An 18,356-nucleotide genomic window follows, 5' to 3' on the forward strand; every position below is an offset into this window, starting at 1 on the left:
AAAGTTTCCAATTTTGATCAGTAACAAAATCCTTTGCATTGTAAATTTGTATATGGAGAGTAACAAAATCAATTAACATATTAACATTTTAACTAATATTAATTACAAATGTGAAGAACTCAAAAAATACTACTTTTCTACAGATGTACCCAAGAGATTATTTTTTATAAAAGCTACCACATTTCATTTTCATGGATAGTATTATTTATTTTAATTCTGTCAATATTCTCCAATCTAACTCACAAATTCACTTACACTGGAGACATTATCAGATTGATTATAAGCTTCCTTGGAAGAATAATAAATGTGTGAGAACTGTCAAGATTTGTACCATAAAGAAGCAGAGCATGATAAGCATATTTTTTCCAGAAAAGATTACCCAAATATTCGAGAGTCCTGCAATCATCTGTTTAGCTGCTCACATGCCCTTAAAACACTTTAAATTCTGTAAATCAGAATAATAATAATAATAATTAATAATAATAATAAAACCCACAATTTGTAGAAGCTAGTTTAAATTGCAGTTTTATTAGTTACAACCAATAGTCTGCAGTAGTCATCTACTTCTGCACAGCAAATTACGCCAAAGCTAGCAGCTTTAAACAATAACCTTTATTATTTAAATTTCTGTGAGTCATTCAAGCACACTTAGCTGGGTGCACCTGACTCAGCATTGCTCACACAACTGATTCAAGGGTTTTGGTGTCAGCTAGGGATACAGTCATCTCAAGGCTGGGCTGTAGCTGTTGGAAGCCAAACTTGCCATAATGTAAGTAACAATTAAGAAAATATTAGGAAGTATTTCTTCCTCCTGGTAAAATTCACAATAATGTGCTAAAAGACCTTAGTCCTTGAAGGGGCAATAAGAAATACTGAGTGTGATACTATAAAATGCGTATTTGGTCTATAACCTATTTCCTAGAATATGACTTTTAAAATCTTTAGAATCTCCAAAATGATGTCTCTTCGTATGGTAATGAGTTGACTGACAGCCAGCCATCCCTGTGTCCTTTCAAGATGGGAGCTGGTCACAAGAAAGACCAAGGAAAGATAAGAGGATAGGGACTTTCATCCTCACTCCCAGCCTCCAGGTGAGGGAGAGGGCAGAATGTTAAGTTGGTATCTACTGGCTAGTGATTTAGTCAGTCATGCTTATATGCTGAAGCCTCCAAAAAACCTGAAAAACAGAGTTCTTAGAGCTTACACATAGCTGAACATGTGGAGGTTCCTGGAGGGTGATGTGCCCAAAGAGGGTGGGGAAGCTCTGCTCTCCTTCCTCCATGCCTTGCTGTGTGCGTCTCATGTGTATGCTTTCTAATGTCTTTGATAATAAACCCATAAACATATTTCTCTGAGTTATGTGAGCCACTCTGTCAAATTAATCAAATGCAAGGAGAGGGTCATGGAATCCCTGATTTATAGCTGGTTGGTCATAGGCACAGAAAAAAACAACCTGGGATTTGCTATTGGCATCATAAGTGGGGGTCGGTCTTGTAGGACTGAGCCCACAACCTGTGAGATGTGACATCATCTTCAGGTAGATAGTACCAGAATTGAATTGCTGGACACCCAGCTCGTTCTCGCTACAGAATTGATTGTTGCTGGTGGAGAGAAATTCCCCCATATATGGAGTCACAGAAGTCTTGTGTGTTGATTGCGGTTGAATGAGAGAATAGAACAATATTTTTCTTATTTAGTTTGGGTTTTCACTGACTCAGGCTGAGACAAAATTCATACTTTTAAAACTGAAACTAGCTTGAAGTACTGGGTGAAAGGAAGACTTATGAACTGAAACTCACAAAATTTTGCTCTGTATATTTGAGTAGATTGCCTTGACAACAGCTCTCACTAGGAATGAGCTCCTCCTGTGGATACTGAAATCCTAATACAGGGAGATTGCTTACAAAATAAGGAAAAATCATCCAATTTCTGATGAAAGTTGCTGACACGACAGTTTGGTGTGTGAAAAGGCCCTAAAACAAGAACAGATTTAACTTGTGTTTCCTACCTGATGCAGATTTTTTTTAAAAATGAAGAAAGATCTATTAGAGAATTCAAAACTATCTGTAATTGTACCAAACACTTTGTACTTATGGCTCAAATACTGATGAAGTCACTAAAGCATTAGCTAAATCACCTGAGGATTGGGTTAATCACAGGTAAATTTAATTGAATAAAGTTGACCCAGCCTCAGGATTAATTTAATAATCTAAAAGTGTGACCCAGCTTCAGGTTAACTTAATTCTAGAGGAATCTAAATGGGCAAAACCTCACCCTGACTACCAAGCACAGGAAAATTATGTCAATTAAACTCAGTGAAGCAAGCATTTTTATATTAGTTCTCAACATTCTCTAATACTCTAAATAAATAAAAATTACAAGACACAAAAAGACACAGAGAATTTCAGCAGAGAAATATGAGCCCTAAAAATAAAAATAATCAGAAATTTCAGATATTAAAAACAAAATTTTTAAAATTTAAAAGCAAGAATTGATTAGGCTTACTAGCAGATTGGACATTACAGAAAAGAATAAAATAGTAAACTGGAAAATAGGTAGGTAAAAAGTATCTAAGTTAAATGTAAGAGAAGTATTGTGAAGAAAAAGAGAGCTATAACTCAAATCACTTGAGTAAATACCATATGTACTAAAATATGTGTTTCCATACAGATAAAAAAGAGAGTGAGAGTGAGAATGGGGAAAATGACATGGAAGATTAATGGCCAAATGTGGTGACACTCTTAACCTATAGATGAAAGAATATTGGCAATCCTCAAGCAGGAACAATAAAACTCAGATATTTTTGAGTGAGAGCAAGAGGGAGAACTAGAAAGAGAACCCGTGCTTAAGCACATCAGAATTTCTAGTAGCTGATAATCAAGAGAAGAAAGTGACTGGAGGAAAAATAAATAACATCTTGACATATTTTATACAGGGAAACAATATTAACTACGGCTGTTTTTGTACCAAAACAAATGGAATGCCAAAGACCATGAATGGACATCTATAAGATGCCAACAGAAAAAAAAAAAATTAATGTCAATTTAGAAATCTACATCCAGCAAAACCATTGTTTAAAATTGAGGGCAAATGAAAAGACTTTAGCAAAGCAAAAGATATGTGGTTCTATTAATGATAAATTTTTGCTTGGAAAGATGCTTAAAGGCATTCTACATAGATCAAAAGTAAATGATACTCCTTTAAAATTCAGATCTGCAAATAGAACGTATGATAGCTATGTGGGTAATTGCAAAATATTTTTTTTCCTCTTAATTTCTGTATGAGACAAATGACTGTCAGGGAATGATTTAAAGCAACTGACCTGCCATTATTTACTCAGTTTAACCGGGGAATATACTCAGAGAGAAATAGAAGTCAGGTGACTTACTAAAAATCAATGTTAACTGGCCTGCTGGGTAAAGAGACTAATGATATGCTCTAGATGACTCCTTACTTATTAGATAGCATTAGAAAGATGACTTTAGCTAAGAAGTTTTTGTAAGAAATAAGAGGGAAAGAGGGAAGGAGAAAGAAAGGAAGGAAGCAAGGAAGGAAAGAGGGAAGAAATTTAGTCTTGGAGAATGTTTTAAAAGATATTCAAGTCTCTGACATATAAGACTTACAATTCATAGATTGTCCATACTGAAAACTCACTCTACCTTGTGACCTCACACGTGGTTAAGAACAGAGGTATTCAATGGGGCCAAGGGTGGTGCCTCCTGCCTAAAATCCCAGGACTCTGGGAGGCTGAGGTGGGTGGATCACTTGAGGCCAGAAGTTTGAGGCCAGCCTGGCGAACATGGTGAAGCCTAGTCTCTACTAAAAATACAAAATATTAGCTGGGTGTAGTGATGCGTGCCTGTAATCCCAGCTACTCAGGAGACGGAGGCAGGAGAATTGCTTGAACCTGGAAGGTGGAGACTGCAGTGAGGCCAGATCATGTCACTGCACTGCAGACTGGGTGACAGAACAAGACCCTATCTTAAAAACAAAATAAAACAAAACAATACAAAACAAAAATCCAATGTGTCCACCATGGAAAGGAAAAGTGGGTAGGTGGTGATGGGAGGTCACATGAGATGTCTTGGTAAAGTGCTGCTTTTTTCTGAATCAAGGATTGACTGTACTTGAAATCATCAGCAAAGCTTGATACTGAGGCAGTTCTTTAATTAGATCCAGTGTGATTGACAATTGAATTATTCATGTTAGTGCAACTGCATAAAGCAAAAACAATCATGCTTGTAACATATAGAAGTAAAACATTTGTTGGAAATAGCAAGAAGGAAGAGTGGTAAATTGAATATAGTATTATGTTATTTTTAGTATATGTGAATTAATATTCAAAATACACTGTGATAAGTTAGTTGATAATGCTTAAATGCAACACACAAAAATAAAGAGTAGCCAGAAAAGAGAAAATATAATACTTATAAACATTCATTTAACTTAAAGGAAAGCAGAAAATAAAAAGATGAAAATAGACGAGTCAAAGAGAAAAAAATAAACAGCACATTTAAGCACTCTTATAAGCTATATGACAATTAAAAAGCAAAGATTGTCAGATGGGATAAAAAAACAAGACCCAATACATATTTTAAGTATTAAAGTATATGTATTTTTATGAACTCATTATTTTTTATTTAAAAAAATATTTTACTTAACAATTAAAACTTGTATAAATTGAATATACTTACTGTGCACAACATGTTTTGAAATATATGTATATTGTGGAATTGCTAAATTGAACTAATTAACATAAATACTCCTTCACATATTTATCACTGATTCGTAATAATACTTAAAATGGACTCTTTTAGTAATTTTCAAGAATACAGTATATTGTTATTAACAATAGTTCCTATGTTGTACAGTAGATCTCTTGACCTCATCATTCCTAAATAAAATTTTGTATTATTTGACTAACATCTCCCCTACAACATCCTCAACCAGCCCCTAGTAAATATCATTCTACTCTTTACTTCTGTGACTTCAGATTACTTTATTTCACTTACAAAGATCATGTAATTTTTTTTCTATATCAGCTTGTTTCACTTTATAAGTTCCACCAGATTCATCCTTGTTCTTGCAAATGACATTTCCCTCTTTTTAAGGGTTGAATAGTATTCCATTTTGCATACATACCACTTTTTAAAAATTATTCTCATTATATTTTATGTTGAAAATCCAAAGAAAATATGAGAGAAAACTAGAACTTTAAGAAAATTTAAATATTGACTGCAAGTTTAATACAAAAAATTAACATGTATTCTAGCAATGAACAACTGGAAATACTGCAATAGAAATATAACTTACATTAGCATAAAAATTAGGTACGCAGGAAAATAAGATATGTAGGAAATCTACATTGAAAACTGTGAAATATTGCTGAGAGAAATATAATATGGGAAGTTTTCATGAATTGAAATAATAAGCATTGTTTGAAAAATCCATTATCCTCAAATTGATCTATAGTTATCAAAATACTGAACAAATACCCTATGTGTGTGTGTGAATTAATGAATACCATACATACACCCACCACACCCCATCACAAATACACACACACACACACACACACACACAAATATGCTAGATTCTAAAACTTACATGGAAATATAAAGAATAGCCAAAATATTCTGAAAAAAGGACAATTTCAAGGTCTTAAATGACCTAATTTTATAGTTTACTTTAATACTAAGTTAATCAAGATAAAGTGCTCTTGATTGAGGTAGAAACATAAATCAGTAGTATACAATAGAGGGTCCATACATAAATGGACCCTCTGTTGAGGGACTATTGAGAATGACTTTACAAGTCAACCGACTTTTGAAGAAGATCCCAAAATAAATCCAAATGTGTATGAAGCTCTTTTAAAAATAGTGCTGGATTAACTAGATAATTATATGGATACATCTAAACTCACACAATGCACACAAAGTCTGATATATACCCAAATTTTAACTTTAAATGTGTGATTCAAGCTGAGAGGTTACACCTCTCTTCATCTCTTCTTTCTTCTTCTCTTCCTTTCCTTTCTTCCTTTACTCTCTGCCACTTTTTTTGTTCCTTTTTATCTTTATTTCTCTCTTTTCCTTCTGCTTTTCCATCCCTTCCCCGTCCTTTCTTTTGGCTGTTTTCAACTTTATTTCTTCCCTTTTTTTTTCATTCTGTATTTTCAAACATTTTTTGGCTGTTCACAGTCACCATGAATTACTTAATAGGACAAAAATAAATAACACAAATTTTGTATTTTGTTTCACATCAACTGTTCTTCAAAATAATTATAGAGCACAGAGGGATATGCCAGGCATAGTCTAATAGCTGCTAAAACATCATACTGTACTATCATTTTTCACCATTTTCAACAACACTGAAACATTGTTGAAACTTTTAAGGATGGCAACATAAACTAGAGAACATTTATCCAATTGAATTTTCATTTCTAGAAATTCAAATAGATAATGTGATTGACAAATATTCCTTTACAAAGTCTAAAATACAGAGTAGTAATGATCCTGCACAAATTGTAGGATCAGAACAATAATGTCATTTCAAATTCAGAGACATAATTATAAATAAAATTTGCTTTACAGACATGACATGAATAGTGAGTATTTTCTGGCCTTGTTTCATCTTGTCTTTACCTATCCTTAAAAATGTATTATCTGGCTAAATAAACCTTATTTATTGTTTGGTATATTTTACACTGGTTTTCTGATTTTATTTCAATTGTTATTTTAGATACAGGGGTACATGCGCAAATTTGTTACATGGGAATATTGCATGATGCTGAGGTTTGGATAGATCCTGTCTCCCTGATAGTGATTATAGTGCCTGATAGGCAATTTTAACCCCCCTCTAACCTCAGGCAATTTTATCCCCTTCTAACCTCTAGTAGTCTGAATCACACAGCTATTCAGTCCACAGTATCTAATGTCCCCATATCTATATCTACATGTGTTCAATGCTTAGCTCCCACTTATATGTGGAAACATGAGGTGTTTGGTTTTCTCTTCCTGCATTAATTTGCTTAGTATTACGGCATCTAGCTGCAACCATATTGATGCAAAGGACCTGATTTCATTCTTTTTCATGGTAGTATAGTATTTCATGATTGTTATGTTATGTACCACATTTTCTTTATCCAGTCTACTATTGAAGGGCACCTGGCTTGATTCCATGTCTTTGATAATGTAAATAGTGCAGCAATGAACATATTTGTGTATGTGTCTTTTTGGTAAAATATTTTCTTTCAGGTATATACACAGTAGTGAGGTTGCTGGGTCAAATACTCGTCCTGTTTTAAGTCCTTTTGGGTAATTTCCAGATGGCTTTCCGCAGTGACTGGTTTACATTCCCACTAAGAGTACATAAGCATTCTCTTATCTGTGCAGCCTTAGCAGCATCTGTTGTATTTTAACTTTTTATTAATAGCCATTCTGACTGGTGTGAGGTGGTATTTCATTATAATTTTGATTTGCATTTCTCTTATTGGTGATGCTAAGCAGTTTTTATGTTTTATAGTCACTTGTATGTCTTCTTTTAAGAAGCGCCTGTTTATGTCCTTTGCACATTTTAAATGGGGTTTGTTTTTGCTTGTTGATTTAAGTTCTTTTTAGAGAAGGAATATTAGACCTTTGTTAGATGCATAGTTTACAAATATTTCTTTCCATTCTGTACATTGTCTGTTTACTCTGTTGATAAATCCTTTTGCTAAACAGAAACTCTACATTTTAATTGTGTCCTACTTGTCAAATTTTGTGTTTGTTGCAATTATTTTTGAGGACCTGGTCATAAGTTATCTCCCAAGGCTGATTCTAGAATGATATTTCTAGGATTCTTGTAGTTTGAGATCCTGCATTTAAATCTGCAACCTGTCTTGAGTTAACTTCTTCATAAGGTAGGGGTCCAGTTTCATTTATCTGCACATGATCAGCCAGCAATTCCAGCATAATTCATTGAATATGGAGTCCTTTGTCAGATTCACAGTTTGTGAATATATTCTCCCATTCTGCAGATTTTTTTTTTTTTTTTTTTTGAGACAGAGTTTCACTCTTTTTACCGAGGCTGGAGTGCAACGGCATGATCTCCGCCTTCTGGGTTCAAGCAATTCTCCTGCCTCAGCCTTTCAAGCAGGTGGGACTGCAGGCGTGTGCCACCATGCCCAGCTAATTTTTATACTTTTAGTAGAGACGGGGTTTCACCATGTTGACCAGAATGGTCTCAATCTCTTTACCTCATGATCCACCTGCATCGGCCTCCCAAAGTGCTGGGATTATAGGTATGAGCCACCACACCTAGCCAGTTTTTTTTTTTTTTTAATTTTTTTATTTGCTCTGTTGATACCATATTTTGCTGTACAGAAGCTCTTTAGTTTAATTAGGTCCCATTTGTCTATTTTTATTTTTGTTGCAATTATTTTTGGGGACTTAGCTAAATATTCTTTGACAACTGATGTCAAGAAGAGTATTTTCTAGGTTTTCTTCGAGAGTTTTTATAGTTTGAGGTCTTATATGTAAATCTTTAATTCATTTTGTGTTAATTTTTTAATATGGTACAGGTTAGGGACCAGCCTCTATTAACTGTATATTGCTAGCCAGTTATCCCAGTACCATTTACTGAATAGGGAGTCTTTTCCCTGTTGCTTGTATTTATAGGCCTTGTTAAAGATCAGATGCAGATGGCTGTAGTTGTGCAGGTTCGCTTCTGAGTTTTTCATTATATTCCATTGGCCTATGTTCCTGTTTTTGTATCAGTACCAAGCTGTTTAGGTTACTGTGGCTTTACAGTATGGTTTGAAGTCAGGTAGTGTGATGCCTCCTGTTGTTGTTTTTCTTAGAATTGCTTTGGCTATTCAGGCTCTTTTTTTGTTCCATGTAAATTTTAAAATATTTTTTTTTTTCTAATTCTTTAAAAAAATGATCTTAGTTTGATATAAGTATCATTTTTTAATAATACTTATTCTTCCAATTCATGAACATGGAATGTTTTTCCATTTACTTTTGTCATCGCTCATTTCTTTCAGCAATATTTTGTAGTAGTTCTTATAGAGATCTATCACCTCCTTGGTTAGTTATATTTCTAAGTATTTCATTTTCTTTGTGGCTAAGTGGGATTTTGTTCTTGATTTTATTTTCAGCCTGGACATTGCAAGTGTATAAAAATGATGCTGATTTTTTTTTTTAAATCTTGATTTTGTATCCTGAAACTTGACTAAAGTTATTTATCAATTCTAGTATCTTTTTGGCAGAGTAGTTAAGATTTTCTAAGTATAGAATCATATAATCAGCAAAGAGATTGTTTCACTTTTTCTTTTCCTATGTGGATATCTTTTATTTCATTTTCTTGCCTGACTGCTCTGGTTAGGACTTGCAATCCTATGTTGATGAGGACTGGTGAGTGTGGGCATCCTTGTTCCAGTTCTCAAGAGAAATGGTTTGAACTTTTTCTTATTCAGTAAGATGTCGGCTGTGCATTTGTTATAGATAGCTCTGATTGTTTGGGTTTTATCATAAAGGGATGTTGGACTTCATTTAAAGCTTTTTCTGCCTATATTGAGATGATCATATTTTTTTGCTTTAATATCTCACAGAGTAGGAGGCTGAATAAAAAGACAGGCCCAATCGTCTATTGTTTCTAAGAGCCCCATGTCACAAAAATGACATGCACAGGCTCAAAGCCAACAGGTGGAATAAGGTGTAGCATGTACCTGAAAAACAGAAAAGAACAGCAGTCACTCTTTTCATATCATAAAACAGGCCTTAAACCAATAAAAATTAAGAAAGGCAATGACAGGAATTACATATTAATAAATAGAAAAAATCATCAAGAAGGTTTAAGTATCCTAAATATATACACCCCCAACTTTGGAGCACCCAGATTCATTAAAGTTCTTGTTGGCCTACAAAAGGATGTAGAAATCACACAATGATAGCGGGAGACTTGAACACTGTACTCGTAGCATTAGATTGTTGAGGTAAAAAGCTAACAAGGAAACTCTAACTTAAATTTGACACCTGATTAGTTGTACTTAATAGACATCTACACAACACTCCACCCAGCAACCACAGAACATACATTTTTCTCATCTGCACATGAAACATATTGTAAAATAACTACATGCACAGTCATAAAGCAAGCCTCAATGAATTCAAAAAATTAAAATCATTGGACTATAGTGCAATAAAAATAGAAATAAATACCAAGAGGATCTCTCAAAACTATGCAAATACATAGAAATTGAACATCTTACTCCCGAATACCTCCTAGGTAGACATCAAAATTAAGACAGAAATAAAAGAAATTATTAGGAATTAATGAAAATATGGATAAAACTTATCAAATTCTGTGAGATTCAGCTGAAGCAGTGGCAAGAGGAACATTTTTATCTCTAAATATCTTCATCAAGAAGTTACAAAGGTCTTAATTTAACAATGTAACTTTGCACCTAATGGAACTAAAAGGAAAAAAAAAAAAGCTAGTAGAAGACAAGAAGTAACTAAAATTAGAGAAGAACTTAATAAAATAGAGATGCAAAAATCCATGCCAATGGTCAATGAAAATGGGAGTTTTTTATTTGAAATAGTAAATAAGATTTATAAATCTCTAGTTAGATTAACAAAAAAAAAAAAAAAACGAGAGAGAAGACCCAAATAAGAGTCAGAAAGGACATAAGTGATATTACAACTGATCCCACAGAAACGTAAAAGATCCCAAGATTACCATGAACAGTTCCATGCACTCAAATTTGAAAACTAAAGGAGATAGGTAGATTCCTGTTAGCACACAATCTCTCAAGGTTGAATCAGGAAGAGACTGAAACCCTCAATAGGCCAATATTAACTTCAGAAATTGAATCAGCAATAAAATAAACTTACCAACCAAAAGAAACCCTGGACCAGATGCATTCCCAGCCAAATTCTACCAGATATGCAAAGAAGAACTGACAGCAATCTTGCTAAAACCCTTCAAAAACAATTGAGGAAGAGATGCTCAACCTAACATATTTTATAAAGCTAACATCAGCTTGATACCCAAAGCTGGCCCCCCACCCTGCCACCCCGTGTGCACTGGTGTGTGAACATGCACGTGCACATGCACACGCACACACATACACACACACACACACACACACACACACACACACACACACACACACAGATGCAAAAATTCTCAATAAAATACGAGCAAATTGCATCCGACAGCACATAAAATAGTTAAAACACCATGATCAAATAGGCTTTATTTCTGGGATAAAAGGCTGGTTCAACATAGGCAAATCAACACATGTGATTCACCACATATTTTACACTTTTTGAACAAAAATTAAAATATTCAACTAAATGTGAAATATTCAATAACATACTAATTTGCCCATTTCTTCTTTTCTTTCATACCTGAATAAATCTTTGTGGTTTGGAAACAAATACATTTTAGGTAATTTTCAGTGTAAGTCTATGCTATATTGGCTAGAGGGTAAATGTTTAGAATTTAAATATCACTTAAAAATATTGTGAATTTGCAGGAACATTATCAGGACAAAAAATCTTATATTTTACATGCTTCCTTCTTGATTCACATTTCTTAATTTTAAATGATTTCCTTGTGCTTTTTGGCCCTCTACGGTAAAAAAATTATAGTGTGATTCCCAAATGTGCTTGAAATGTTAACTATGACAGTACTTTAGGATTTTAAAATCAAATACCTCCTAAACACCACTGCTCACAGTATGTTGCATTTGACGTTTAGAGACTAGAAAGAGAAAAATAATTTATTAGCTATTAAAGTGATCCATGTCTGTTGCAAATGAAAAAAATTACTTTTTTCAGCATGAAAATTTTATGTTTGTTTTGGTACAGACAAGCATAATATTACACAGGAGAAAGAACAAAAATGTATTTTTATCTAAGTTCTGTAACTGTGTGGCCCTCAGGTATACTACAAAGCTAGAATTTTGTTTTATTAAAATAGAATTACCATACTTTTAATGTGTATGTACATTTACTATAAAAACCTCATAACTCTGTCAACTTGTCTACCATATTTATTTGTGTTAATGTGTACCTTCCTAATAATCAGTCTATTAACATTCAGACTCTCTGTCCTTAAGGCTTTATCTCACATGGAGCAAATACAGCTCCCGTACCTTCAGCTTTATAGCCCTAAGACCTGATCAATTATGACTTAGGTAGGGAGTACCATACATACGAGTTTATGGCAAAAGTTCCATTGTATGGCCATGATCATGATGCAATTACTAATAACATCACCTTTGATTCTTAAAGACCATAATATCAATAGCAGAATCCAAACATTAAATCATGCTGGCTACAAGTCTGAATTTGTCTGTATTTTTTACTTATGAACTTTATGCATTTCCCTAGAGATGTGGAATTATCTTTGAAGCCTGGCTTAAGCAACTATATAACTATATATTTATATATTTTTATATATATAAATATATAATATATAAATTTATATATAACTATATATAGTTATATATAATAAGCAATGCATGCACACATGCACACACACACACACACGCACACACACACACACACACATATATATATATATATGTAGAGGGAGAGAGAGAGAGAGAGAGAGAGAGAGCTTATTCTCTGTACTAGGCCTTTTGTTTTACATTGGACAATATATTAGTTTCCATGAAGTCGATGCTCTATTTTTTATTAGCTGTTCCTTTTCAGCAAGTGGGCTCCTACCCTGAAAGACAGTTCACTGAGATACACCACATAGTGACAGGCTTACCTGATATACACTGTCTTAGCTGTTCTTACATTCTTTTCCTGGCTTATTTCTGCGTAAAGACAGGTGTGTTACCACGGGTCAGAACTTCCTGGATGCCAGCTACTTTCTTGGAACAGCAAAGTTGTTTCAGTTTTTCAGCAGATAAACTGGGATCTTTACAGAAAATTGTTGTAGAATCTATACTCCTTGTACTTACCTGGCTTTAATTTTTATCCTTTTAAGTCCTATCCTTTTAATTTGTATCCTTTTAAGCCCTTTAATTTGTATCCTTTTCAGTATCTTTTGTGTCCTAAGATATAAAAAGGGTGATTGAGAAAAGTTGACTTTACCTGTAGTGTATTTTATAAAAGAATAGACAGTCATATAAGTTGAACTTGAACTTCAACTTCTTCCCAGGAAAATAATTGTTCTCGGAGTATGTATTATTTGCCATGACAATGCTAGGTCCTTTACACACATTTTTCTTTTTCCTTTTTTATAACCCTGATGATAGATATATTACATTCAATTTTTTAAATGGTGAAATTGAGTTGCAGAAAGATTGTCACTCATAAGTGGTAAAATCAGGAAGGGAAAGCCAGTCATCTCTCTACTCTACAATGTTGCCTCTAAGCAGAGATAATAAAGGGTTTATCCTTCTCTCACTACCACTTATTAATTGCTTCTGACTTCTTTAACCTACCTGATCCGACTTCTCCATCATGTTCCTGTCAATCCTGCATGCTGTTATAGTCAAACAGGATATTTACTCTGATATTGTCTTGGGTTGGTATCTGTTTCATATGTAGATATAGTTTCTCCATAATTATGTTGTAAGCTCTGTGAAGGCGAAAACAGTTTCATTATTTTATGTGCGACCTGGAACAATGAAAATAATGCAGTAAGTTTGTGCAGAACTGAATTTACAAAAAAAAATGTATTCCGTTTGTTAGGGGAAAGTCTTTATGCAAATCAAAGCACCTTCATAAATATTTAGTATCTATTTTCAAAGTGAATGTCAGGTACTTCTAGTGCTTCTTGATAATTGCAGTACAAAGCCAGACAACATGATATTTTTTTCTATTACTAGGCTTAAACATGAAATCAATGTATGAAGAAGCCTTAATTTATATTCAAACTCTTATACTTAATTCTATTCATTCAGAATAGATGAGGATAATATGGGAAACAACTGCTACAATCACAATAGCAAGTAAATCAATGGTGAAACGTGTTCAAGTTGAGTTCATTTTTTCATTGACGGATAAAATTTTATGTATTTGCTTTGTATAATGTGATGTTTTGAAGAATATATTCGTTGTAGAATGGTCAAATCAAGTGAATTAACAAATGCATTATCTTACATAGTTATCATTTTGTGGTTAAAATAATTAACGTCTACTCTCTTTGGATTTTTTGAGAATATAAAGATGATCATTAATGCTTGTCATTATGCTATATGATAAATCTCTTGAAATTATTCTTCCTGTCTAATTATAATTATGTATCCTTTGACTACAACAGTCTCCCTGACTCCTCCTCTCCACTAACCACCCTAGCCTCTGGCAAACACTATTTCTGCTCTCTACTTCTATGAGATCAAATTTATCAGATTTCACATATGTGTGAGATCATGTGGTATTTGTCTTTTTGTGCCTGAATTATTTGACTTTATATAATGCCCTCCACATTCATCCATGTGACATCCATAAATGACAGAATTTAAAAAAAAATAGCTGAATAGTATTTCATTGTATATATAGTAATCATTCCATATTGATGGGGAATTAGTGGATATAAAAATGAGCCAGTCCTCATGGGGCTTTGATATGCAAAGTCCCATGTATTAAATAAAGTAGTATTTGTATATAATATAGGCATATCATCCTATATAAGTCATCTCTAGATTACTTATGACATGTAATAAGATAAAAATACTGTGTAAATGCTTGTTACAATGTTTCATGGCTTTTTGTTTTATTATTTTTCTTCAACAATTTTCTATGGAATATTTTCACATTTGGTTGAGTCCACAAATGCAGAATTTACAGATACAAAGGGTGTCAGTATATACTACATTTTCTGTATCCATTAATTGGCTAATGGACACTTACATTAATTCTATATCTTTGCTATTGTGAATAAGGCTGCAATAAACATGGAAGTGCAAATACCTCTTTGACATACTAATTTCATTTCTGTAAGATACATACCAAGTAGTGGTATTGCTGAATATATGGTGGTTCTATTTTTTAATAGAGTTTGGAAATATTCTCGCCTCAATTTTCTGAAATAGTTTGAAAATAATTGGTGTTAGTGTTTTCTTTAAATGTTTGGAAAAATTCATCAGTGAAGCTAACAGTTCCTAAGCTATGCTTTGATGGGAGGCCTATTACTGATTTAATCTCCTTTCTCATTATTGATCAGTTCAGATGATTTATTTCTTGATAATTCAATTTTGGTAGGTTGTATATGCTCAAGAATGTTTCCATTTCTTCTAGATTATATGATTTGTTGGTATATAATTGTTTATAATAGTATTTTATGTTTCTTTGTATTTTTGTGTTATCAGTTAAAATGATGCAGGATTTTTTTTTTTTTTTTTTTTTTTTTTTTTTTTTTGGTTCTGCTGTGTCAGTCAGAGACCTCTGCAGCTGGTGACATCCCTTCCTAGGGCCTTGCTTCACTCTGGGATCATGGCAGAAAGGACCCCGCACCCTCAGCCCAGTGGGGATGCACTTGGCTTGCACTCTGGCCTGGATCTTGTACTCATGATATCCATGCTCAGCTTATGGCTGGGCCAGTGTCTGGATAAGGGAATGTGGTGGTGCCTGAACAACTTTTAGACACCAGCGACCCCAAAGCTACAAAGCATGGTTATGGCATGTCACAGCCCTGGCTTGAGGATCTCCTAGGTCTGGGATCCCACAAGTGATGCAGCTTTTCTCTAGGTATTCGGGGTGGGGCATGTTTCAGCCCATTTGTGTTATAACTCTTTCAGTCCCACCACCCTGCTTCAGCCTATGGTTCCTGGGCTGACCCAGCCCCACTGCTGCTTCCTGTTGCATGAGGCAGCCACCTGGCACCGGAAGAAGGTGGGAGGTTATAGTGCTACAGCTCTGGATAGGGAATCCTGAAGTCTTCTCCCCACTCCCCCAAGAAGAGTTGCCACTCTTCAATTGTGCTTCCCAGGGGCATGTCACTGCCTTCAGTTTGGTGAGCTGGCCGGAAACGCATTACAGTTCATTTTACTCCTGCTGTTCAGCAGATCCGGAGTTCTTTTCCTGCATCCAGGAAGAATGAGGTTATGTGAGACCCAAAGTGGGCAGCTCCTTTCTGCAGGCAGGTTGTCCCAATGAGTGTTGCTCTCAGAGAAGAAGAGACCCAGAGTGGGAAGCTCCTGTCCACAGACAGATCATCCCATCAAGTGTGGCTTTCAGTGGAGAGGAGACCTTAAGTGGGTAGCTCCTATCTGCAGTAAGGTTATATTATAAAATCTCCATAGTGTTTGCATTGGGCATTGCAATATGCTGGTATCAACATTTTACCATTTTAAATAAAATACAAAAAATATGGAGACCCTGCTGCCATTTAGGTTATTTTTCATTTCCCAGTTTTAGCCATCATGTGTTTGGTGATCTGCGTTACAAATTATGTTTTGATCATCCCATATCATTGACAAAGCTTATGAGGAAAGGTTTATCTATTATATTAGCCATATTTTGTCTCTTTCTGTTTTTTCTTCTTTCATCCTGATGCTCCAAGATACATTCTTTTATTACCAACCTTTATGTTTTTGAATAAATTATTTTAGTTAATCTTTAAATGTAGGTATGTTTGTGATTTTTTAAAGCTTTTCTTCATCTGAGAATGTCTAGATTTTTCTTGAAGTCCTCCAGAAGAATAAATCTGGCAGTTATAGAATTTGTAGAGAGTAATTCTTTTTTTAATTTTAAGTGCAAGAAAAGTGCTTCCTTCATGCTCTCATGTTTTTAGATAAGAAATCTGCTATCATTGCTACTGGTGTTTCCCTATAGGTATTTCATCTTTCTACTTTGACTGTTGACAGAATATTTTATCTGTAATTCTTAATAGTTTACCTATGATGTGTGAGGTTGTAAATATCTATATTTATCATATCTAAAATTTGTTCAACTTCTTAACCTATAGTTTTATGTCTGGCAAAATTGAGAAGTTTTCAGCCATTATTTCTTGGAGTACATTTTCTTTTCATTTCTTTTTTGTCTTTTCCTTTTGGAAATACAATTATATGAATGTTAACTCTTTTGTGTTGACTTATAGGTTATTGAGGGCTAATTCTATAGTTATGCCCTTTAAAGTCACTAATTCTATCCTGTGTCATGTCTACTTTATTACTGAATTCAGTAACAATTTTTCCTGATCAGTAAAAAATTTCTTGATAAAGTTTTTATTTTAATTGTTATTGTTGTAGTTTTTAGTTTTATAATATTCACTTTGTAAAGAGTCTGTTTTTTTTCCACACATTTTATTTGCTTTAAAGAATTTCTATGACAGTTTCCTTGAAATTATTTTCATGTAATTCTAATATGTTTACCTTAGTGTTTGCATCAGTTGATTGTCATTTCTCATTCAAATTGTGATTCTTCCAGGTCCTGGTATGATGGATGATAGATGGTATATGAGGTGAAGGAGGTTTCCCAAGGCCAGGTAACTCTTGGTGATTCTCTTACCAAGGATATAAGGGATTCATCAAAAATTGCCCTTGATGTTCCGGTGTCTTTGAGTATGGGATTCAGCCAGTGGGACAACAGGCTTCCCGGATGGGACACTTAAGCTGGTTGTGTCATTTTCCATTTTACTTGACCCACTTCCTGTAATCAACTCTCTTTTTCTAGTTCTCCCCACCAGTTTTGGTGTCTCTGAAGGTAGGGGCAGAATCTTAGGCCCATGGATATGAAGAGACTTCCTGTACCAGGACAAGGGCCGTAGCTGGTTCTCTCTTGCTATCTTTGCCCAGCCACCTCAACTCTCTTGGTAGAAAAGGATAGCCTCAGGCCCAGCAGAGGATAGGAATGCCTCCTCTATCTGCTTATTTTTGGCAAGGCTTCCAGTGATCTCTCTTATAGGTTGCAATGCTCATCTGATATTGTTTACGGGCTTTCCTTAATTTAGGGCACAAATAATCATATCTGGACTTTCTTCTTTTGCTAGATTGGAGGTCGGTAAATGCTAGGCGTGAGAAGTCATCTTCTATTCATTGGGTGGAGTTGGGGTGGGGGTCCTACAATCTGCTGCTATACTGTTCCTTCAGTGCTGAGGTCCCAAACTTGCTTTCCTTCCTTTATTATGTGTCAAGATTATTAATTCTTACACAATTTTCAAAGTTTATACACATATATAATGGAAAAGAGCAGAGAAAATGGTTGTATGTCTTCTCTGGACCAGAAGCCCCTTGTATATTTTCCCTGAAAATATAAATATGAAGGTTTGTAATCATTGTATTGAATTACAATCTTTATGCAGAACTTACAAATTTAAATATTTAGGAAAATCCTCTTAGTGAATCTGATTAGGAGGTAAGCAAACTATACACATAAACTGCAAGTTTTAACACATATAACTACTAA

Source organism: Saimiri boliviensis, chromosome 1 (genome assembly GCF_048565385.1).
Source record: "Saimiri boliviensis isolate mSaiBol1 chromosome 1, mSaiBol1.pri, whole genome shotgun sequence".
NCBI classification, from domain to species: Eukaryota; Metazoa; Chordata; class Mammalia; order Primates; family Cebidae; genus Saimiri; species Saimiri boliviensis.